General features: G+C 37.3%; 1 long non-coding RNA gene across 2 annotated transcripts in view; it reads left to right on the top strand.

Moving 5' to 3' along the window:
- Positions 1 to 25,077, top strand: part of LOC129348870 (uncharacterized) — a 190,749-nt gene that overhangs the window by 159,249 nt on the left and 6,423 nt on the right. Inside the window, exons 1-2 of one of the 2 annotated variants that reach the window (XR_008601600.1) lie at positions 8,826 to 9,244; positions 10,374 to 10,522. This is a non-coding gene — a long non-coding RNA (uncharacterized LOC129348870). Of the gene's footprint in view, positions 1 to 8,825; positions 9,245 to 10,373; positions 10,523 to 25,077 lie in introns of those variants that run through there. The other variant, XR_008601601.1, reaches the window with a different exon arrangement.

A 25,077-nucleotide genomic window follows, 5' to 3' on the forward strand; every position in this document is an offset into this window, starting at 1 on the left:
AAAAACAAGACAATTCATTGAGACTCCACTTTGTGACTTATAGGTGAGATGTTCATCAAGGATCCATTTTGGGAGCAATTTTATCTTCTATTTCTGTAAATGTTCTTGGTATTGGACTAAATCCAGAAAAGGTCAGGCTCTATGCACATAGCATTGTTATTTATAACCATTATTATAAATACGCTGGTATCTGACTTGATGAGAAGTTGACCTTTGGTGTTCATGCTGTTTTCTTCCTAAAAAAGACAGACTCCAACAAAAGTTAAATTTTTTTCTTTCTCCCTCTCTTTATCTACATTTGTGTGTTTGCTACTACTGTGCCTTCCTAATAAATGGGTCATTCCAGAATTGGAGGATATTTGGGCTTCAAAATTCTTTGAAAAATTCATATTCTCTTTTGCAATTTTCTGCTACATATTCATCAATAATAGGTAATAAACTATCAAAGGCTTGATTGGCTCAGCTTACACATCAGTGGTACCATTTTTATTCCATGTTTGATCTGTTGTTTGCTAACCCCTACTCTAATCACAGTAACAGGGTTGCAAATCCATGCTACTATTATCTTTTTCTCAACAGTGGAAGCTACCTATTTAGCTAGCTGTTACTGCTGACCAAGAGGACAAAGTTCCTGATAGAAAAAAGTAAATAAAAAAGTAAAAAGAATTTGTCTTGTCCTGATAAAATGCATAACAGGGTTGCATGGGGTAGCGTGAGACATTCAATCAAGGCTGACGATGTTATAAAAATATGAAAAATAGAAGAGAGGACATAGCTTTGCTCTACCCATTCTTTTGGAGAACTGTTTGATGATGTGACTTCCAGTGTATCATGTGATTCACTGTTTCCTTCTTCTTCTACCAGCTAGAAAGGTTATGGTGACAGGATTGCGTGCATGTTTTGGGACACGCATTCCATGCATAATAATTATTATTTAAAATATTATGTTGATTAAAAAAAAATCCCACAATTACAAGACACGTCAATGAAAAAAATAGTACCAAAAAACGGATATTTAAATTTAATTTTAACAGTTTTATTTGAGATTCAATTTGGTCATTAGGTGTGTAGGACAAGAGAAAAAATGGCATTTTAGGGGGAACTCCAGACATATTTGGTATTTTTAAAAAACATTTTCAAACATTCTTTTCTTCTAGTTTTTGTAGATTTGGCCTCAGGACAAGTAAATTTACACAGCAACTGCATGTTTTAGTATTTGGTACATGGATTATTTTAAATTTGATGGGTGGGACACAAAATGACCTCCAATTCTGGAATGACCCAAATGCAAAATGTCTAAATAAATAAATTAAGTAAACTGGAGAAATTGATACATCACTACTGTTTTTGGTCTCAGCGATCATCCTAAATCTCACCATGTAAGATAACATACTGTGCACTACTTTGTCTCTTAATCACTATTTGGCAACTAAAGAGAATATATTTTTATTTGTACAATGCCAATATAACGCTCTCTTTGTCTGGTGTATTAGCATTGATCATGATTTAAAGGTGGAACCCAAGTTTTTGTAAAAGGAAAGGGATGTCATTTAAATACTTTTTCCTCATATCGGCTTTTAACAAGATCGGAAAGGAAAGGAAAAAACATTTAACGTAAGGGAATTGTTTGATTTTGCAGTTATTACAGTGTTACAGGTCTACACGATTCCAAACAATGAAGAACTAACACAGAGGTCAACAAAACACAAAGTTGAATAAAATATGTCACTGTGATTGTCACAAATGTGCAGTGAGACATCTATGTGAAAATCAGTCATTTGAATAAATTCTCAGAATCCAGTCCTTCTATAACCTCCTGCTTTGAACTGAGCATGCCGATTCTTCTGCTAAAAAAAGTTAATGTTTCCCCCACAAATGATACAGTACACACACACATTCTCTTATTGTTTCCTCCGCTGTATTCCTGGTGCATTTTATGTTACGGAGGAGGGCCTGACTTTGATGGAGCAGGTGATTTTAGGCTGTGCCGTTAGCAGCGGAGAGATAGAATGTCTTCCTAAGGCCTACGGATAGCACTTTTTATGAGCTGCTCATTGCTGGAACTACATCAACCTGTCCAAGGCCACCACTGCACCAGGGTCTTTAACACCCTGCCGTCATTACCCACCTTTGTCATTCCCTCTATCATATAGGCCCAGTTCTTTTTTCTCTGTGTGTGTGTTTGTGTATTTTCATAGGGAGAAAAAGACATTTATTAAACTGGACAAATGAGATAAATTGGAAAGTGCTGCTTGTAATTGTTTTCCATTTTATGCTAAAAGAGATGACCACAGCAAATGGCCTTTATAAAACAAATGAGCCGGTCACCATAACAACGCACACACATGAATGTATATTCACACAAATGCACCCACAAACACGCCTTGATATGACATAAAACAAAGGGATAAGACAGTGGCATAAATAGCCAAGCGCAGCCTGGTCAGAGAGAGCAGCTTCACCCTCCCACACACAACAACCCACACACACCACACACAGCAACCCACACACATAAACATAGACACACACACAGACATTCACCCTTTTACTGGAGATCAGTCGTCAGTTTTGGCATTTAACATTGCCATCAGCTCTTCGGGCTTCATATAACCCTTCTCTAACCTCCCAACCATCCACTTGCCATCATCACACTGCTCTGTTCACTGACCCCGGATCACTATATTAGTAATATTTCACCCTTAGATCAACATGTCCATGATAAGTTGAGGAGGGGCGGTGAGAGGATGGGGAGGGAGAGAAGAAAAGATGTGTAGGACGAGAGGCTGTATCAACAGCTAAGCCAAATTATTGCCAATCAGATTTTATTCACAGCTCAACTGCTAGACAAATTGCAGCTCATGCCGTTTGCCATGGGTCAGGGCACTGCCTAATTTCATTTTAATAAGTCATTTTCCAGGGTGGGATGACACTGCAACACACGCAAGTACACATGCTTTAGTGCACACATACGCACTCACACATGGCCTCACACTCCGAGGTATCACCACCCCCTCATACAAACAAGACTGTGTGACCATGTCTTGAGGGTTCATTTTTTATGGAGTGAGAGAATTGGATACACCAGCAGTGATCTTGAGAGTGACTTTAGCCTGAGAGAAGGGCAATACAGAAGAAATGGAAGCATGATTGAAAAGGTTACGCACTACTGAGCCTGTACTTGTATTTGTGTGTTGTTTAACTGACCATCAGTAATATGGATATCAACTGAACTAAATATGTACTATGAAAACAGATTTTTCTGTACATTTTTTGTTTGATTTTCAATTATTTGAAAAATGGTATATTAGCATAGATCAAACTTACAGTATTTGATAGGCTGGTTTATTTGGAATACAAGTGATATTTTAATGGGATACACTTATACTGCAATGATCATTTTCACTACAAATCCTCATGAGCAATACTGCAAAGCAAATGAGCACACCATGAAACTTCAGGTAGGCTACTCTGAATGCATAAATACCAAAACATGTCCGTACATTAAACTTTCCAAGATTTTGTCTTGAGGTATTGGATTTTTTTTTTTTTGGAGTTTACTCTGTACCAATCTGCTCCATTACAATTCTCCACAAGGTGTGAGTTGAAGAAAAATTGATTGGATTAATATATATCTGGGCAAATAAACAACTTGTGCCTTGGGGGGCTTTCTGTGCAGCATTTCTTTAGAACTCCTCAGGAATCAAAGGCATTAATATCAACAGCTGCCATGTGGAATAACATCACGCACTCATGAAAATGCAAGTCCCATATATATCAGCATCGAGAAGAGACCTGTGAGAGTTACCGTGTCAGCGATGAAATGTACAGTCAAATCAAATTCCCAGTGCTGCAAAAAAAAATCACTTCTAAATAGACCATAAATTCTTGATAAAAATGTGCACTGGATTCAAAGGCTGTTGCGCAGGCTGCCTGTCATGTTCATAACTGGGCCTTTGAAGTCAGCTGTCAGTGGTCGATGCTAAACCATCTTCAGAGGTGCGTCAGTGCTCTCCCTCCTGTTCTTTCAAGTTCCCCTCCAGCGGCCAGTTTGTGGGGTGATGTTCATTCTGAATGTGCAGTTGCTGCTCTGGAGATAGGGCTGGTCAATCCTCCTGTCAGAAATATCATCCTCCTAGCAAGACATGTTTGCGTAAAGTCTAGCCATCCTCAAAGAGAATGGAAGTCTGGAGGCACATTCAGTGGGGTGCAAAACACAGAGTTTTCAGACACAGAATTTTTATGTACTGTATTTCTGCTCCTAGTTTCCATATTGAGAAGACTTTCTGGGGGAAAAAAGCCATAAATTTTATTATTTTGTCCTCATTGGGGAAGAAAGTGCACCAAAACTCATCGGACGTACAGTGTGTACACCTACTGTATGGCTGCTTTCTGGTTTCACTTCCCATTTTCTGTATTCTAAAGCTTATGCACTACGAGAAACTAAACAGGATATTTGATCTCTGGGCGAGAGAAATACTGGGTCAGCACAGTCAAGCATGACGGCCAGCAGAAATACCACCAAGTCAGGAAGATATAGTCCGGGGTGAGGAAGTGGAGATAGCAGCGTAACTAAAGATACAGCCTGCAAGTAGAGAGCAATAGTCCTCAACAGATAGAGAGCCCCAGGGCTAGAAGATAGGCCCATAGCAGTAGAAACATTTGTGACAAAATGGCTGACATTATCTTTTAATTAGATTCACACTGTTTACTAGCTTGTTTGTGCTCTCATTTATACATTACCTGATATGGCTTTTCTTTATCTCATGTAGCGGTTGTAGGAGCTGCTGATGATGATGGCAGCGGCGCTGGTGATGTAGTGTAGCGACGCTAAAGAAGCAGTGCTCATGTTGCATTTTCTCTAACTAAACATTTTCACATGACTTGCTTCTCTTTTACAGACCAACTAAGTAACTGAATGATAACTTTTGCAGAACTCTAGAGATTTTTAACAGTCTAAATGTTCTGAAAGAGGAAATACCAGTGACAGCCCAAGGCAGAACAATTGATCTTTCTGAGCGGTAGTTTAGGTGGGAGGTAGAACTTCACAAATTTACTCCTCCAGCTCATATGTAATATTCTATTATATGATGTATGCACACATACATCAGTTTAATGGAAGATGCAAATTTGCTCATTAAAGAGTCCCTCTTACACAGAGTCGATCCATAATTAGCTTGTTCCTCTCTCTGGCCCTGAAGTATTTACTATAATACTGTCTAAGGCCAACAAGCTCAGTTAGCCTCTGTCTCAGTGCCCTGTATAATATTATAAATGTTACAAAGTTGGGCAGTTACACTTCCAGAAATACTATCAGGCAATTTAGAGTGTGTATTTGGGAGAGTAGTGTTGCAAGTGCTCCAAGCAGGTGAAAAAAGTTTTCTCCTTTTCTGTTTTTTGAATAATTTCCCCATTTTTTAGAAACTAAATGAAAATCACAGCCATCATCTCCACACTGATGTGATATTGCACTTATTATAAAAGATAATAAGAGAATGTAAACACTTAACAAAAGGAGGGAAAAAATATTAGAATTGCTTAGCGACCACAAAGTAAACTTTTTAAGATCTTATTTCAACGAGGAGATTCATTTTTGTCTTAGCTTACAATTGTTTGTGACACTGAGCTTCTGTAGATTACTTCTAGTTGGGGTACAATTTCACTGCAGTATTTACAAATCTAAATTCTTATTGAAGGAGTTGTCTGACATTTTTGGGAAAATGCTATATAAATATAAAATACAGTCGTTGAAGCTGATATGTTGGAAGAAGTAAGAATGGGAAGTGTAAGGATCTGAGTGGCTTTGACAGGGAGGCTCTTTTGGTTTCTTCCCACTGTCGCCAACTGCTTCCTCAAAGTAAATCCAAGGAACTTGCTGGTTTCTCTGTTCAAAATTTGTAAGGCCGTCGCCTTAGTACGTTAAGTATTATGGGATAACATATGTGGTGCTATATAAATAAAACTGAATTGAATTTAATTGAATGGCTAGATGACTGGCATCCCAAAAACAACAGGTCATGTGAGGAGTTCCCAGTATAAAGTGGTTACACTTACCGTAAGTGGTCCAAGGAAGGACAACTGGTGAATTGGTGACAGGGTCATGGGCTACAGGGTCAATTGATGTTAAGAGGGAGGCACAGAAGAGCTACAGTTCCACAAATTGAAAAAAAAAAAAACAACGCAAAAAAAGTAAATACTGGCTAAAGTAGTAAGTTGTGTGAACGCACAGTCCATCACAGCTTGCTGCATATGAGGCTGTGCAGCCACAGTCCCCTCACAGTTAATATACTGACCCTTTTCCACCACTGAAAGCATCTACAATGGGCATCAGAAATGGACCATGAAGCAATGAGAGAAGGTAGCCTAGATTCCATTTTCTTTGACTTTATGTGGACTTTTGAAAAGAGATGGCAGCAGGATAGAATAGAATAGAATAGAATATGCTTTATTGTCATTATACAGTGTATACAGAGTAGGAAGAATTTAAGCTAACATAAGCAGCAAGCTTGGGTCTTGGGAATTATGTGAATATTACCTTTACCTGTACTATACTGTTGCAGATCACAGATGCCACTTTCATGGCTACAACACTCCCCAATGGCAGGATAAAGTTTGTGGTTTTTTAAAACATCTCAGTCCAATTGGCACGGGATGTGCTGGAAAAACAAGTCCAGTCCACGGAGGCCCTAATTTGCAACCTCCAGGACTTACAGGATCTTGTGCAAACATCTTGGTTCCTGATACCACAGGACACCATCAGAGGTGTTGTGGATCCCAGGCCTTGATGTTTCACAGCTTTGGTGGCCCTAAAGAGACCTGACACAGTATTAGGCAGGTGTTGTTAATGTTGTAGCTGATTGGTATATATACCATTTACCAATTTGAAAACTACATCCTGTTAATTATTTAGCTTTTTATGGCAATTATGGATCAGCCCAGTGTATAAGGGATTTGTGCTTCTGTCTTTAATGAGCAAATTTGCATCTTCCATTAAACTGATGTATGTGTGAAAACATCAAATTATATAATATTACATATGAGCTGGTGGAGTAAATGTGGGCAGTTCTACTTCTCTCATAAATATAAAGTCACAACCACCAGTTTGTCAGCTTAAAGCTCGATATTTAACAGATGTGATAGTCATTTCTCATCAGATTTTGCTAAGGAACTCTTCCTTTTTTTCTTGTTATGTAAACAGGCTCAATCATTCCATTTTTGAGCTTTCGCCACATTACAAAAAATTATTAAAAGATTTTCACCACTTTGACACATGCTTCAGAAATCACTGCAAATACAGAAAGCACAATCAAATGTTTGGTAGTGTTCAGCTGTATATCAATAATCTGTCATGGTGAAATACATAAAATATGTACACAATGATTTTAACATGTGGAGACATTCATCATTGTTGAGAATGACAGCTCAGGTTTAGGACACACATGTTGTTAATTGCATTTTAATATTTCATCTCAGTGAATAGCACATTCACATTCACGTTACCTAGCTAGTTGATGACATTGTCAGTGCAGACCAGCAACAATGAGGTGAAACTCTCCCCAAGGCATTTCCAAGTACTAACATCATTCTAAATTTATGCATCAATGGCAGAACTGCTCGCTCTAGTATTTTAGATCACTGTTGCTAAAAATTAGAAAAAATTAGCAACTGAGACAGAAAATGAAAACAGATGGTTTTTCATTGCAGTTTCAAACAACAGGCTTCCTATTATAGTCTATCATTTTAGGCTATTTACTTGTGGGGGTTTTACTTGTTGCTTTTTTTCAGGCTCATTTACATCTGCCTTGCAGTCTTCTGCTTAGTATGTATCCCCACAAGCTGTTGTATGATTGGGGTGAGTGCTCACCTACGAAGACACTTTAGACCTCTCACTGATAATATCCTTGTTTACCTCTGCGATTTCCTTGTTCCTGTTCCTGTTCCTCCTCTGATCCCTTTCCCATTTTAAACACAGCGGTGGTGCTGGTTCACTTTGTTATGTAAAACTATGCAGCTGGACAGTATCAATACTGTACTTAAAACGTACATCATGTCTCCATCATATGCTGACTCCACACTTCTGTTTATTAATTTAGTCTGTCCACATTGCTGAAGCACTGTGGCTACACTCGTGTCTTCATACCTGTCAGAGTGTGAAGACGAATGCGTTATTTGAAATAATGGTTGTGGGTTAATGAAAACAACACAAGTATGTTCACCAGGGCCTTTCTTTTGGTGATACATTTTTCACAATCTATTCTGGTACAAGGTCAATGCCTTCTAATGCAAACATTTCACACAGTCTTATTTTCCATGATTATTACACATACAGTATACATATAATACTGTCTAAGGCCAGCAAGCTCAGTTAGCCTCTATGTCAGTGCCCAATATAATATTATAAATGTTACAAAGTTGGGCAGTTATACTTCCAGAAATATTATCTTGCAATTTAGAGTGTGTATTTGGGAGAGTGGTGTCTTAAGTGCTCCAAATAGGTGAAAACAGTTTTCTCTTTTTCTGTTTTTTGGACAAATTTTCAAATTTTTTTAAGAACTAAATGAAAATGGTCCGTGTACGGATCTGGTAACTGGATTTTCCGTTCTGAAATGGGTACTGAAAAAAAAACCCGAGTGGTTATTTGATTTTCGTTTTAAAATACAAAAATTGAAATTGAAATACAAGGCGTTTTTCCTTTTCATGATCAAAAAGGGATATACGATTTTTTTTTTTTAAAATGCTTTGATTTTCGTTTTATATTTAGAATAGAAGAACAAGAAAGTAAAATCAGTAAGAGACAAACGAAAAAAAAGTCCGTTTTTTCATTTTCTGAGACCGGAAGTGGTCATCAGCAAGTGTGGAGCCAAACAGAGTACGGTGCATAGACTGTACATACATTTTTTTTCGTGAGTTTTCATGGTCAAAATGAGAGATCAGGTGGCCGATCTTAAAATAAATCAATATTGATTTTTTTTTTTTTTATAGAGCGTTAAAGTTTTGCGAAGCCAGGGGGCGGGGGTACTTGATTGACAGTCCGGTCTGGAATGATTGACAGGTCCTATGGAGGAAGCAGCAGAGACTCTGCTCTCCTCTATTGGATTAATTCTGATATAATAGCTGTTGGTTTATTTATCGGTGGAGCAGCAGAACATTTTCCACAGACAGTTTTCCTGCCCGTTGGCTTGTTTTAACCAGTTTTCTACCTTCGGCTGATTCTACCAGCAGACACTGAAAGGACTCTAATAGTTCGGTAAGTAAATGTTTATTTTCGTATCGGTGCCGCTTTTAATGCACTTTATATGCAGCTTTAGTGTCAGATGTAACGTGTGCCATGCACTCCAGATGTTGGTGGAGTTTGTTTCAGTGTGTGTTGACCAGAGAAGAAAGTTAGCATAGTAAATTTTAGCTTTAATGTTAGCGATGCTAACCGAGCTAGCTGCTCAGTCGTAGCATGATTAAAGCTAACGTAGCATTAAGCAAACGATGTTTGTGATGAATTTCATGTAAACAGCTGAAGTGTGTTGTGTTTCTGTAATGTGGTTCATTAAGTTCATAAAACTGTGGCTGGTTGACATTAATGTAATGTTCAGGAAACTTAAATGTGATTAAAACAGTAATGTTAATGTTCTAGTTGTCAGTAATCAGCTTTAATTTGACACTAAAACAGACTCTGATAGTTTTAAATGACATCAGTTTCATTAATTTGTTGAAAATTGTCTCATTTGTTGTGATGTTGCTGCTGATTCATTAAAAGCAGATGATCCGTGCTGAAGACGCGTTTAGTTCTAGTATCAGAAGTACAAGAAGGAAAATGGAAGTTTAGTTCTGCTACATCAAAGATTTCAGGATTAAAGTAACTAAATGAGTCTTTATGCCTCAAACTTTATTTTTACAATAAAGAAATAATGAAATAATCACAGATAATAAAAATATAAATAGCAGAGAAAACCTGAGAGAATAATTTCCTGAAAAGTCTGTGAAGGAAAAGCAGCTTTTTTATCCTGAAAGATCAGAATCAGCTCCAACATCATCAAGTCAACCAGAAAGAAAAGAAAAAAGAAAATGACGTCTTTCTGATCACATCTGTTCCGCTGCTCACAGTCTGCTGCTGCTCACATTCTTCACATTTATAGTCCACTTTTAAAAGTTCAGCAGACAGGTGCTCTGCTTTGGAGTGTGACGATGTCGTTGGTGATGTGGAGAGTGAAGTTTCCGTTTCACCCACAGCGTGCTTTAGGGCAGCCAGGTCAGACTTGATGTTTGAAATACTGACCGACCGCTCAGATTTAACTGTCTGTAGTTCCGTTTTGATGGGTGTTAAACTTTCACTCAAAGCCGCCAGGAGCTGGGTCTTTAAAATAACCGCCGTCTCGTTACAGAGTGAAAGTAGCAGTTCCTCCTTAAGGTCAGAGATTGCAGCATCTGAGGGCCTCTTCAAAAGAAGACATAGTTGATGAAGGCGTTCTGGAGCAGGACCAGAAAGACCACGACCAAGCAGCCTTGAGATCTTAGGCAGCGTCTCCCTCGGGTGGGTGTCAACGGTGTTCACGGTCAGGTCTGTGGTAATCCCCTCAAAAAACAAAACAGAAAAAAATCTAGATTCTAAATCAACATGTAACCAAAGTACTCTGTGTATAATGACATAGTATAGGATGTAGTTCAGAAAATGTCAAAGTATAGTATACTTTTCAAGAATAACATAATATGGCCTGTAGTTCATAGTATAGCATGTCGGCAAAAAAACCCAACTGATTATTATGTGGTTCAAAAAGTGCAAAATGATAGGATGTTGCCTAAAATTGTCATGTATGATATGTGGTTCAAAAAATGTCATAGTGCAGTATATTGTGAAAATAGTATGTTTTTCAAGAAAACAGAGTATATGTCGTCTAAAAAATGCCATAGAATAATATTTGATTGCACAGGTAAAAGTATAGTAATTTTTAAAACTGTTCAAATTCTTATAGTATGTTGCTAAAAACAAAAAAAAACTAAAACAAAAAAAAAGTCATAGTAATATGTCAATTTAAAAAGCCTATAGTATAGAGTATCGGCCAACAAACATCATAGTATAGCATGTCGCTCTAAAATTGTCATAGTATAGCATGTCACTCTAAAAACATCATAGTATAGCTTTTGGTCCAAGAAACGTCATAGTATAGCATGTCGTTCAACAGAATATAATAGTATAGCATGTCACTCTAAAAACGTCATAGTATAGCCTTTGGTCAAAAACGTCGTAGTATAGCATGTCGCTCAAAAAACGTCATACTATAGCATGTCGCTCTAAAAACTTCATAGTATAGCATGTCGCCCAAAAAACGGCATAGTATAGTATGTGGCTCAGAAAACGTCATAGTGTAGCATGTCGCTCTAAAAATGTCCTAGTATAGCATGTCGCTCAACAAACGTCATTGTATAGCATGTCGTCCAAAAAACGTCAGAGTATAGCATGTCGCTCTAAAAACGTCATAGTATAGCATGTTGCTCTAAAAATGTCATAGTATACCAGGTCACTCAAAAAACGTCATAGTATAGCCTTTGGTCCAACAAACATCATAGTTTAGCATGTTGCTCTAAATACATCATAGTATAGCATGTCGCCCAAACAACGTTATAGTATAGGCTTTGGTCCAAAAAAACGTCATAGTTTAGCACGTCGCCCAAAAAACGTCATAGTATAGCATGTCGCCCAAAAAACGTCATAGTATAGCATGTCGCCCAAAAAACTTCATAGTATAGCCTTTGGTCTAAAATCGTCATAGTATAGCATGTCACTTTAAAAATGTCATAGTATAGCATGATGCTCAAAAAACATCATAGTATAGCTTTTGGTCCAAGAAACGTCATAGTATAGCATGTCGTTCAACAAAATATCATAGTATAGCATGTCACTCTAAAAATGTCATAGTATAGCCTTTGGTCTAAAAACGTCGTAATATAGCATCTCGCTCAAAAAACGTCATAGTATAGCATGTCACTCTAAAAACGTCATAGTATAGCATGTCGCCCAAAAAACGTCATTGTATAGCATGTGGCTCAAAAAACGTCATAGTGTAGCATGTCGCTCAACAAACGTCATTGTATAGCATGTCGTCCAAAAAGCGTCAACGTATAGCATGTCGTCCAAAAAACGTCATCGTATAGCATGTCGCTCTTGAAACGTCATAGTATAGCATGTCGCTCTAAAAACGTCAGAGTATGGTATGTCGCTCTGAAAACGTCATAGTATAGCATGTCGCTCTAAAAATGTCATAGTATAGCATGTCGCTCAAAAAACGTCATAGTATAGCCTTTGGTCCAACAAACATCATAGTTTAGCATGTCTCTCTAAATACGTCATAGTATAGCATGTCGCCCAAAAAACGTCATAGTATAGCATGTCGCCCAAAAAAAATCATAGTATAGCATGTGGCTCAAAAAACGTCATAGTGCAGCATGTCGCTCTACAAATGTCATAGTGTAGCATGTCGCTCAACAAACGTCAATTGTATAGCTGTCGTCCAAAAAGCATTAACGTATAGCATGTCATCCAAAAAACATCATCGTATAGCATGTCGCTCTTGAAATGTCATAGTATAGCATGTCGCTCTAAACACGTCATAGTATAGCATGTCGCTCTAAAAACGTCATAGTATAGCATGTCGCTCTAAAAACGTCATAGTATAGCATGTCGCTCTAAACACGTCATAGTATAGCATGTCGCTCTAAAAACGTCATAATATAGCGTGTTGGTCTAAAAACGTCAAAGTATAGCGTGTCACTCTAAAAACGTCATAGTTTAGCGTGTCGCTCTAAAAACGTGATAGTATAGAGTGTCGCTCTAAAAACGTGATAATATAGCGTGTCTCTCTCAAAACGTGATAGTATAGCGTGTGGCTCTAAAAACGTCGTAGTTTAGCGTGTCGCTCTAAAAGCGTCATAGTATAGCGTGTCGCTCTATAAACGTCATAGTATCGCGTGTCGCTCTAAAAACGTCATCGTATAGCGTGTCGCTCTAAAAACGTCATAGTTTAGCGTGTCGCTCTAAAAACATCATAGTATAGCGTGTCGGTCTAAAAACGTCATAGTATAGCGTGTCGCTCTAAAAACGTCATAGTTTAGCGTGTCGCTCTATAAACGTCATAGTATAGCGTGTCGGTCTAAAAACGTCATAGTATAGCGTGTCGCTCTAAAAACGTCATAGTTTAGCGTGTCGCTCTAAAAACGTCATAGTATAGCGTGTCGGTCTAAAAACGTCATAGTATAGCGTGTCGCTCTAAAAACGTCATAGTTTAGCGTGTCGCTCTAAAAACGTCATAGTATAGAGTGTCGCTCTAAAAAGGTCATAGTTTAGCGTGTCGCTCTAAAAACGTCATAGTATAGAGTGTCGCTCTAAAAACGTGATAGTATAGCGTGTCTCTCACAACAGAACTAAAAGTGAACTTCACCTTGACATTGATGGGCATTCCAACCAGGAACAAAGTAAAAGATAATCAACAGGACAAAAAACTCTTCCTGTTCACCCAAAACACACCGCAGTAGCACCCTAAACTAAAGCTACCAATGGGTTCCCTGTTTTCCTTTGTGAACAATTCAAAGGTTCCTCTCTATCTCCCCACACATCCACCAACCACTGGAACACATCTCCAAAGTTCTGCCGGGCCTGCTCAGCTTCCCCTCAGAAGAAGTGCCGCCACCTGCCAGATGAAGGAGCCTTTTGAGAGGCAGCTGGCATCATGATTGGACTGTACTTTGGTCTGTTCCAATCCAGCTTCAGCTCCAGAGACGGCAGGCAGGACGAGTCAACGGAGGCCGGGTGGACGAAGGCATGCAGCTGAGTACAATCCAGAAAACAACAGAGGAGAAGTGCAGCGGCCCAGGGCCAGAACAACCAGAGTAGCATCGTATGTCTCTTAGAAAACATCATAGTATAGCCTTTGGTATGAAAAAAACGCCATCATATACATCGTAGATTGTACAAATAACAAGTATAAGGAAAGAGACATACATTGTAGAATTGTAGTAATTGTGGGCTGACTGATTTACTGATTATCAGTATTTTATTTTTTACTGATTTATGGTGCTAAATACATTTAAAAATGCCGCTACTTTGGCTCTGAACCTTCATCTACCTGTGGTCGCTCTGTCTTCTGGAGTGATTTGATTGGTTATACGTCATGAATAAAACTCCTTTAACTTAACATCTGTAAACAAAACAGAAACGTATCAACAAAGTTTTCTGTTAGAGTTTGTGTTCTTCTAAGTTTAACTCCAAGATTTTAAATACTTTCATTTACTGCAAATGAATATCTACTCCAAATGTCTCACTAATAATCATTATCAGCCTTAAAAACCCACAAAACATCCCTCTATACTCGACCACACTTAGTACAGTCCGGTTCCCCCTTCTATAAATCTGCTTGGAATCGTCCACTTCCTGTTTGTCAAAGTGGCCTTCTACCTGGACAGGTTTTGTTGGAGCTCATGCAACAAACATTTTGGGTAACTGTACTTTAATATGGATGGATGACACTGAATTAGAGTCTGTTTTAATGAGACTGAGTTAAGATGTGTAGCTCTGTCATTAAATAGGAAATTATTTCTCAGAATTCACAGAGAAAAGTCTGAAATGTTTGCTAGGTTAGCGTCCCACATGTTCTTTGGCTCAGCTAAAGCTAACTCTCTCCAACTTCTGGATCTCTTGAGTTGCTTGTTGTTAAATTATCTTGCTAGAGGTGCTGAAGCTCAGAAAGTCTGAGATGTTTGTTCAAAATCAGCTCATTCTCAAGTCTGATCTGAACTGTCCTCTTTTGTTTGAACTTTCCCTAAACTTAGGAGTTAATGACAGAGCAGCACATCCAGACTCAGTCTCATTTATGTAGAGATGAAACTTCAGTGTCATTCATTGATGTTATAGTGCAGTTTTTCAAATGTTTGTTGCACATGCTCCCGACCAAACCAGTCCAGGTGGAAGACAATGTGAAGAGAAAGCTCCAGAGGATGAATATCACACGTTTACGTTGGAAATAAATGTCCTTTAATTAGACATTGTCATGCAAAAGTTGGATTTCCCTTTAATGATGTTCAAGTCTTTGTTGAGTGTTTTGTTGATGTTGGTTTCTAAATGTTTTCTGACATTCGGCCCCAAAGATTAAAACCTTTTACGGCTCACAAGCTGCAACAATTCACACATTATCAACTATCTTTCTGACTAACCTAAGATAAAAAGTGAAAAAGTGCCTGATTCCTGCATCATGAATGTAAATCTCTTTGGTTTTTATGACAGTAAACTGAATAGATTTGGGTTTGACATTTTATAAACCAAAACAAGAAATGAATTACTGGAGAAAACAATCAACAGATTAATGGACAAAGAAAAAGAAAATGTGTTTTCCAACATATATGGCTGAATTACTCCAGCATTACAAGATACATACAGTTTTGATTCAGTTTTATTTATATAACACCAGTTACAAGTCAAATCGTCTCAAGACGCTTTATTTTTATATTTTTTTAAAAATATGATAAAGTAAGAAATTTAAAGTTCTTGACTAATCCAATTTATTATTTGTTTTTTGAGAGACTAATGGACAATTAAAATAAGTTTCTCCACTAAAACGAATAAACATGAGGTCAAATAGAAGGAACACTTTTAAATACTGCAGTCTCACAACGACAAGAATAAAGTTTGTCAACAAAAACTAAATCTGCTAGTGGATTCCATTAAAGTCCTAATAAATGATAATAAAGTGTGATACTAAAGGTTTGTGGTGCTAAAAATGTCAAAGTAAAGATATGAAGTTGAACATCTGGATGGAGTTTAGTATTGATACTATGGCGTTTTTTTCTGCCAAAATTCATGATGATTTTTTTTTTTCAAAGAAAACCTTTCTGGAGTGTCTTTCACGGCCTCCTTTGCATTATTTCATCATATGGCACATTTTTATAACATGTTTGAAAAATCGCACTTTTTTCGACATAGTATAGTAAGGCGTTTTTTTTTGCGCCAAAATTCATGATGATTTTTTTTTCAAAGAAAACCTTTCTGGAGTGTTTTTCACGGCCTTCTTTAAATTATTTCATCATATGGCACATTTTTACTACATGTTTGAAAAATTACATTTTTTTTCGACATAGTATAGTAAGGTGTTTTTTTTTCCCCCAAAATTCATGCTGATTATTTTTTCAAAGAAAACCTTTGTGGAGTGTTTTTTTTACGGCCTCCTTTACATTATTTCATCATGTGGCACGTTTTTACATGTTTGAAAAATTGCATTTTTTTTCGACATAGTATAGTAAGGCATTTTTTTGCGCCAAAATTCATGATGATTTTGTTTTCAAAGAAAACCTTTCTGGAGTGTTTTTCACAGCCTCCTTTACATTATTTCATCATATGGCACGTTTTTACAACATGTTTGAAAAATCTCATTTGTTTTCGACATAGTATAGTAAGGCGTTTTTTTGCGCCAAAATTCATGCTGATTTTTTTTTCAAAGAAAACCTTTCTGGCGTGTTTTTCACGACCTTCTTTACATTATTTCATCATATGGCATGTTTTTACAACATGTTTGAAAAATTGCATTTTTTTTCGACATAGTATAGTAAGGCGGTTTTTTTTCCCCAAAATTCATGCTGATTTTTTTTTCAAAGAAAACCTTTGTGGAGTGTTTTTTTTACGGCCTCCTTTACATTATTTCATCATATGGCACGTTTTTACAACATGTTTAAAAAATCGCATTTTTTTTCGACATAGTATAGTAAGGCGTTTTTTTGCGCCAAAATTCATGATGATTTTTTTTTCAAAGAAAACCTTTCTGGAAAGTTTGTTTTACGGCCTCCTTTACATTATTTCATCATATGGCACGTTTTTACTACATGTTTGAAAAATTACATTTTTTTTTGACATAGTATAGTAAGGCGTTTTTTTTCCCCCCAAAATTCATGCAGATTTTTTTTTCGAAGAAAACCTTTGTGGAGTGTTTTTTTTAGGGCCTCCTTTACATTATTTCATCATATGGCACATTTTTACAACATGTTTGAAAAATTGATTTTTTTTTCGACATAGTATAGTAAGGCGTGTTTTTGCGCCAAAATTCATGATGATTTTTTTCCCAAAGACAACCATTCTGGCGTGTTTTTCACGGCCTTCTTTACATTATTTCATCATATGGCACGTTTTTACAACATGCTTGAAAAATCGCTTTTTTTTTCGACATAGTATAGTAAGGCGTTTTTTTGCGCCAAAAGTCATGATGATTTTTTTTTTCAAAGAAAACCTTTCTGGAGAGTTTTTTTTACGGCCTCCTTTACATTATTTCATCATATGGCATGTTTTTACATGTTTGAAAAATCGAATTTTTTTCGACATAATATACTAAGGCGTTTTTTTGCGCCAAAATTCATGATGATTTTTTTTTTAAAGAAAACCTTTGTGGAGTGTTTTTCACAGCCTCCTTTACATTATTTCATCATATTGCACGTTTTTACAACATGTTTGAAAAATTGCATTTTTTTTTTCGACATAGTATAGTAAGGCGTTTTTTTGCGCCAAAATTTATGCTGATTTTTTCTTCAAAGAAAACCTTTGTGGAGTGTTTTTCATGGCCTCCTTTACATTATTTCATCATATAGCATGTCGCTCTAAAAACGTCATAGTATAGCATGTCGCTCTAAAAACGTCATAGTATAGCATGTCGCTCTAAAAACGTCATAGTATAGCATGTCGCTCTAAAAACGTCATGGTATAGCATGTCGCCCAAAAAACGTCATAGTATAGCATGTCGCCCAAAAAAAATCATAGTATAGCATGTGGCTCAAAAAACGTCATAGTGCAGCATGTCGCTCTACAAATGTCATAGTGTAGCATGTCGCTCAACAAACGTCAATTGTATAGCTGTCGTCCAAAAAGCATTAACGTATAGCATGTCATCCAAAAAACATCATCGTATAGCATGTCGCTCTTGAAATGTCATAGTATAGCATGTCGCTCTAAACACGTCATAGTATAGCATGTCGCTCTAAAAAGTCATAGTATAGCATGTCGCTCTAAAAACGTCATAGTATAGCATGTCGCTCTAAACACGTCATAGTATAGCATGTTGCTCTAAAAACGTCATAGTATAGCATGTCGCTCTAAAAACGTCATAGTATAGCGTGTTGGTCTAAAAACGTCAAAGTATAGCGTGTCACTCTAAAAACGTCATAGTTTAGCGTGTCGCTCTAAAAACGTGATAGTATAGAGTGTCGCTCTAAAAACGTGATAATATAGCGTGTCTCTCTCAAAACGTGATAGTATAGCGTGTGGCTCTAAAAACGCTATAATGTGGCGTGTGGCTCTAAAAACGTCATAGTATAGCATGTGGCTCTAAAAAGATCATAGTATAGCATGTCGCTCTAAAAACATCATAGTATAGCGTGTCGCTCTAAAAACGTGATAGTATAGCGTGTGGCTCTAAAAACGCTATAATGTGGCGTGTGGCTCTAAAAACGTCATAGTATAGCATGTGGCTCTAAAAAGATCATAGTATAGCATGTCGCTCTAAAAACATCATAGTATAGCGTGTCGCTCTAAAAACGTCATAGTATAGCGTGTCGCTCTAAAATTGTCATAGTATAGCGTGTCGCTCCATGAACGTCATAGTATAGCGTGTCACTCTAAAAATGTCATAGTTTAGCGTGTCGCTCTAAAAGCGTCATAGTATAGCCTTTGGTCCAACAAACATCATAGTTTAGCATGTCTCTCTAAATACGTCATAGTATGGCATGTCGCCCAAAAAACGTCATAGTATAGCATGTCGCCCCAAAAAAAGTCATAGTATAGCATGTGGCTCAAAAAACGTCATAGTGTAGCATGTCGCTCTACAAACGTCATAGTGTAGCATGTCGCTCAACAAACGTCATTGTATAGCATGTCGTCCAAAAAACGTCATCGTATAGCATGTCGCTCTTGAAACGTCATAGTATAGCATGTCGCTCTAAACACGTCATAGTATAGCATGTCGCTCTAAAAACGTCATAGTATAGCATGTCGCTCTAAAAACGTCATAGTATAGCATGTCGCTCTAAAAACGTCATAGTATAGCATGTCGCTCTAAAAACGTCATGGTATAGCATGTCGCTCTAAAAACGTCATCGTTTAGCATGTCGCTCTAAAAACGTCATAGCATAGCATGTCGCTCTAAAAACGTCATAGCTTAGCATGTCGCTCTAAAAACGTCATAGCATAGCATGTCGCTCTAAAAACGTCATAGCATAGCATGTCGCTCCAAAAAAGTCATAGCATAGCATGTGGCTCTAAAAACGTCATAGTATAGCATGTGGCTCTAAAAACGTCATAATATAGCATGTAGCTCTAAAAACGTCATAGTATAGCATGTGGCTCTAAAAAGATAATAGTATAGCATGTCGCTCTAAAAACGTCATAATATAGCGTGTGGCTCTAAAAACGTCGTAGTTTAGCGTGTCGCTCTATAAACGTCATAGTATCGCGTGTCGCTCTAAAAATGTCATCGTATAGCGTGTCGCTCTAAAAACGTCATAGTTTAGCGTGTCGCTCTAAAAACATCATAGTATAGCGTGTCGGTCTAAAAACGTCATAGTATAGCGTGTCGCTCTAAAAACGTCATAGTTTAGCGTGTCGCTCTATAAACGTCATAGTATAGCGTGTCGGTCTAAAAACGTCATAGTATAGCGTGTCGCTCTAAAAACGTCATAGTTTAGCGTGTCGCTCTAAAAACGTCATAGTATAGCGTGTCGGTCTAAAAACGTCATAGTATAGCGTGTCGCTCTAAAAACGTCATAGTTTAGCGTGTCGCTCTAAAAACGTCATAGTGTAGCGTGTCACTCTAAACACGTCATAGTGTAGCGTGTCGCTCTAAAAACGTCATAGTATAGCGTGTCGCTCTAAAAACGTCATAGTATAGCGTGTCGCTCTAAAATCGTCATTGCATAGCGTGTCGCTCTAAAAACGTCATAGCATAGCGTGTCGCTCTAAAATCGTCATTGCATAGCGTGTCGCTCTAAAAACGTCATAGCATAGCGTGTCGCTCTAAAAATGTCATAGCTTAGCGTGTCGCTCTAAAAACGTCATAGCATAGCGTGTCGCTCTAAAAACGTCATAGCATAGCGTGTCGCTCTAAAAACGTCATAGCACAGCATGTCGGTCTAAAAACGTCATAGCACAGCATGTCGCTCTAAAAACGTTATAGCATAGCATGTGGCTCTAAAAACGTCATAGTATAGCATGTGGCTCTCAAAACGTCATAGTATAGCGTGTCGCTCTAAAAACGTCATCGTATAGCGTGTTGCTCTAAAAACGTCATAGTTTAGCATGTCGCTCTAAAAACATCATAGAACAGCCTTTAGTCCACAAAGCGTTTTGTCCCGGCTGTCTGAAGTAGGTGAGGAGAAACACAAAAACAGTCCAAACGCTGGTTTCCAGAGGGTTAGACGAGTATTTATTTGAAAGAGTAAGTTTACAACAAGGGCTGCACAGTGGTGTAGTGGTTAGCACTTTCGCCTTGCAGCGAGAAGGTCCCTGGTTCGCGTCCCGGCTTTCCCGGGATCTTTCTGCATGGAGTTTGCATGTTCTCCCTGTGCATGCGTGGGTTTTCTCCGGGTACTCCGGCTTCCTCCCACAGTCCAAAAATATGCTGAGGTTAATTGATTACTCTAAATTGCCCGTAGGTGTGAATGTGAGAGTGCTTGTTTGTCTTTGTATGTAGACCTGCGACAGACTGGCGACCTGTCTAGGGTGTCCCCTGCCTTCGCCCGAGTCAGCTGGGATAGGCTCCAGTACCCCCCGCGACCCTAGTGAGGATTAAGCGGTGTATAGAAAATGGATGGATGGAAGTTTACAACAACACAACGTGAGAGGGTTAAAAGCAAATGGGTGTTAGTAAAATAAAAATAAATAAACAGAACTAAAAGTGAACTTCACCTTGACATTGATGGGCATTCCAACCAGGAACAAAGTAAAAGATAATCAACAGGACAAAAAACTCTTCCTGTTCACCCAAAACACACCGCAGTAGCACCCTAAACTAAAGCTACCAATGGGTTCCCTGTTTTCCTTTGTGAACAATTCAAAGGTTCCTCTCTATCTCCCCACACATCCACCAACCACTGGAACACATCTCCAAAGTTCTGCCGGGCCAGCTCAGCTTCCCCTCAGAAGAAGTGCCGCCACCTGCCAGATGAAGGAGCCTTTTGAGAGGCAGCTGGCATCATGATTGGACTGTACTTTGGTCTGTTCCAATCCAGCTTCAGCTCCAGAGACGGCAGGCAGGACGAGTCAACGGAGGCCGGGTGGACGAAGGCATGCAGCTGAGTACAATCCAGAAAACAACAGAGGAGGAGGAGTGCAAACAGAGTAGCATGGTATGTCTCTTAGAAAACATCATAGTATAGCCTTTGTTATGAAAAAAGGCCATCATATACATCGTATATTGTACAAATAACAAGTATAAGGAAAGAGACATACATTGTAGAATTGTAGTAATTGTGGGCTGACTGATTTACTGATTATCAGTATTTTATTTTTTACTGATTTATGGTGCTAAATACATTTAAAAATGCCGCTACTTTGGCTCTGAACCTTCATCTACCTGTGGTCGCTCTGTCTTCTGGAGTGATTTGATTGGTTATACGTCATGAATAAAACTCCTTTAACTTAACATCTGTAAACAAAACAGAAACGTGTCAACAAAGTTTTCTGTTAGAGTTTGTGTTCTTCTAAGTTTAACTCCAAGATTTTAAATACTTTCATTTACTGCAAATGAATATCTACTCCAAATGTCTCACTAATAATCATTATCAGCCTTAAAAACCCACAAAACATCCCTCTATACTCGACCACACTTAGTACAGTCCGGTTCCCCCTTCTATAAATCTGCTTGGAATCGTCCACTTCCTGTTTGTCAAAGTGGCCTTCTACCTGGACAGGTTTTGTTGGAGCTCATGCAACAAACATTTTGGGTAACTGCACTTTAATATGGATGGATGTCACTGAATTAGAGTCTGTTTTAATGAGACTGAGTTAAGATGTGCAGCTCTGTCATTAAATAGGAAATTATTTCTCAGAATTCACAGAGAAAAGTCTGAAATGTTTGCTAGGTTAGCGTCCCACATGTTCTTTGGCTCAGCTAAAGCTAACTCTCTCCAACTTCTGGATCTCTTGAGTTGCTTGTTGTTAAAATATCTTGCTATAGATGCTGAAGCTCAGAAAGTCTGAGATGTTTGTTCAAAATCAGCTCATTCTCAAGTCTGATCTGAACTGTCCTCTTTTGTTTGAACTTTCCCTAAACTTAGGAGTTAATGACAGAGCAGCACATCCAGACTCAGTCTCATTTATGTAGAGATGAAACTTCAGTGTCATTCATTGATGTTATAGTGCAGTTTTTCAAATGTTTGTTGCACATGCTCCCGACCAAACCAGTCCAGGTGGAAGACAATGTGAAGAGAAAGCTCCAGAGGATGAATATCACACGTTTACGTTGGAAATAAATGTCCTTTAATTAGACATTGTCATGCAAAAGTTGGATTTCCCTTTAATGATGTTCAAGTCTTTGTTGAGTGTTTTGTTGATGTTGGTTTCTAAATGTTTTCTGACATTCGGCCCCAAAGATTAAAACCTTTTACGGCTCACAAGCTGCAACAATTCACACATTATCAACTATCTTTCTGACTAAACTAAAATAAAAAGTGAAAAAGTGCCTGATTCCTGCATCATGAATGTAAATCTCTTTGGTTTTTATGACAGTAAACTGAATAGATTTGGGTTTGACATTTTATAAACCAAAACAAGAAATGAATTACTGGAGAAAACAATCAACAGATTAATGGACAAAGAAAAAGAAAATGTGTTTTCCAACATATATGGCTGAATTACTCCAGCATTACAAGATACATACAGTTTTGATTCAGTTTTATTTATATAACACCAGTTACAAGTCAAATCGTCTCAAGACGCTTTATTTTTATATTTTTTTTAAAATATGATAAAGTAAGAAATTTAAAGTTCTTGACTAAACCAATTTATTATTTGTTTTTTGAGAGACTAATGGACAATTAAAATAAGTTTCTCCACTAAAACGAATAAACATGAGGTCAAATAGAAGGAACACTTTTAAATACTGCAGTCTCACAACGACAAGAATAAAGTTTGTCAACAAAAACTAAATCTGCTAGTGGATTCCATTAAAGTCCTAATAAATGATAATAAAGTGTGATACTAAAGGTTTGTGGTGCTAAAAATGTCAAAGTAAAGATATGAAGTTGAACATCTGGATGGAGTTTAGTATTGATACTATGGCGTTTTTTTCTGCCAAAATTCATGATGATTTTTTTTTTTCAAAGAAAACCTTTCTGGAGTGTTTTTCACGGCCCTCCTTTACATTATTTCATCATATGGCGCATTTTTACAACATGTTTGAAAAATGGCATTTTTTTTCGACATAGTATAGTAAGGCGTTTTTTTTTGCGCCAAAATTCATGATGATTTTTTTTTCAAAGAAAACCTTTCTGGAGTGTTTTTCACGGCCTCCTTTACATTATTTCATCATATGGCACGTTTTTACAACATGTTTGAAAAATCGCATTTTTTTTCGACATAGTATAGTAAGGCGTTTTTTTTGCGCCAAAATTCATGATGATTTTTTTTTCAAAGAAAACCTTTCTGGAGTGTTTTTCACGGCCTCCTTTACATTATTTCATCATATGGCACGTTTTTACAACATGTTTGAAAAATCGCATTTTTTTTCGACATAGTATAGTAAGGCGTTTTTTTTGCGCCAAAATTCATGATGATTTTTTTTTCAAAGAAAACCTTTCTGGAGTGTTTTTCACGCCTCCTTTACATTATTTCATCATATGGCACGTTTTTACAACATGTTTGAAAAATCGCATTTTTTTTCGACATAGTATAGTAAGGCGTTTTTTTTGCGCCAAAATTCATGATGATTTTTTTTTCAAAGAAAACCTTTCTGGAGTGTTTTTCACGCCCTCCTTTACATTATTTCATCATATGGCACGTTTTTACAACATGTTTGAAAAATCGCATTTTTTTTCGACATAGTATAGTAAGGCGTTTTTTTTGCGCCAAAATTCATGATGATTTTTTTTTCAAAGAAAACCTTTCTGGAGTGTTTTTCACGCCCTCCTTTACATTATTTCATCATATGGCACGTTTTTACAACATGTTTGAAAAATCGCATTTTTTTTCGACATAGTATAGTAAGGCGTTTTTTTTGCGCCAAAATTCATGATGATTTTTTTTTCAAAGAAAACCTTTCTGGAGTGTTTTTCACGCCCTCCTTTACATTATTTCATCATATGGCACGTTTTTACAACATGTTTGAAAAATCGCATTTTTTTTCGACATAGTATAGTAAGGCGTTTTTTTGCGCCAAAATTCATGATGATTTTTTTTTCAAAGAAAACCTTTCTGGAGTGTTTTTCACGCCCTCCTTTACATTATTTCATCATATGGCACGTTTTTACAACATGTTTGAAAAATCGCATTTTTTTTCGACATAGTATAGTAAGGCGTTTTTTTGCGCCAAAATTCATGATGATTTTTTTTTCAAAGAAAACCTTTCTGGAGTGTTTTTCACGCCCTCCTTTACATTATTTCATCATATGGCACGTTTTTACAACATGTTTGAAAAATCGCATTTTTTTTCGACATAGTATAGTAAGGCGTTTTTTTGCGCCAAAATTCATGATGATTTTTTTTTCAAAGAAAACCTTTCTGGAGTGTTTTTCACGCCTCCTTTACATTATTTCATCATATGGCACGTTTTTACAACATGTTTGAAAAATCGCATTTTTTTTCGACATAGTATAGTAAGGCGTTTTTTTTGCGCCAAAATTCATGATGATTTTTTTTTCAAAGAAAACCTTTCTGGAGTGTTTTTCACGCCCTCCTTTACATTATTTCATCATATGGCACGTTTTTACAACATGTTTGAAAAATCGCATTTTTTTTCGACATAGTATAGTAAGGCGTTTTTTTGCGCCAAAATTCATGATGATTTTTTTTTCAAAGAAAACCTTTCTGGAGTGTTTTTCACGCCCTCCTTTACATTATTTCATCATATGGCA

This window comes from Amphiprion ocellaris, chromosome 5, assembly GCF_022539595.1.
Source record: "Amphiprion ocellaris isolate individual 3 ecotype Okinawa chromosome 5, ASM2253959v1, whole genome shotgun sequence".
NCBI classification, from domain to species: domain Eukaryota; kingdom Metazoa; phylum Chordata; class Actinopteri; family Pomacentridae; genus Amphiprion; species Amphiprion ocellaris.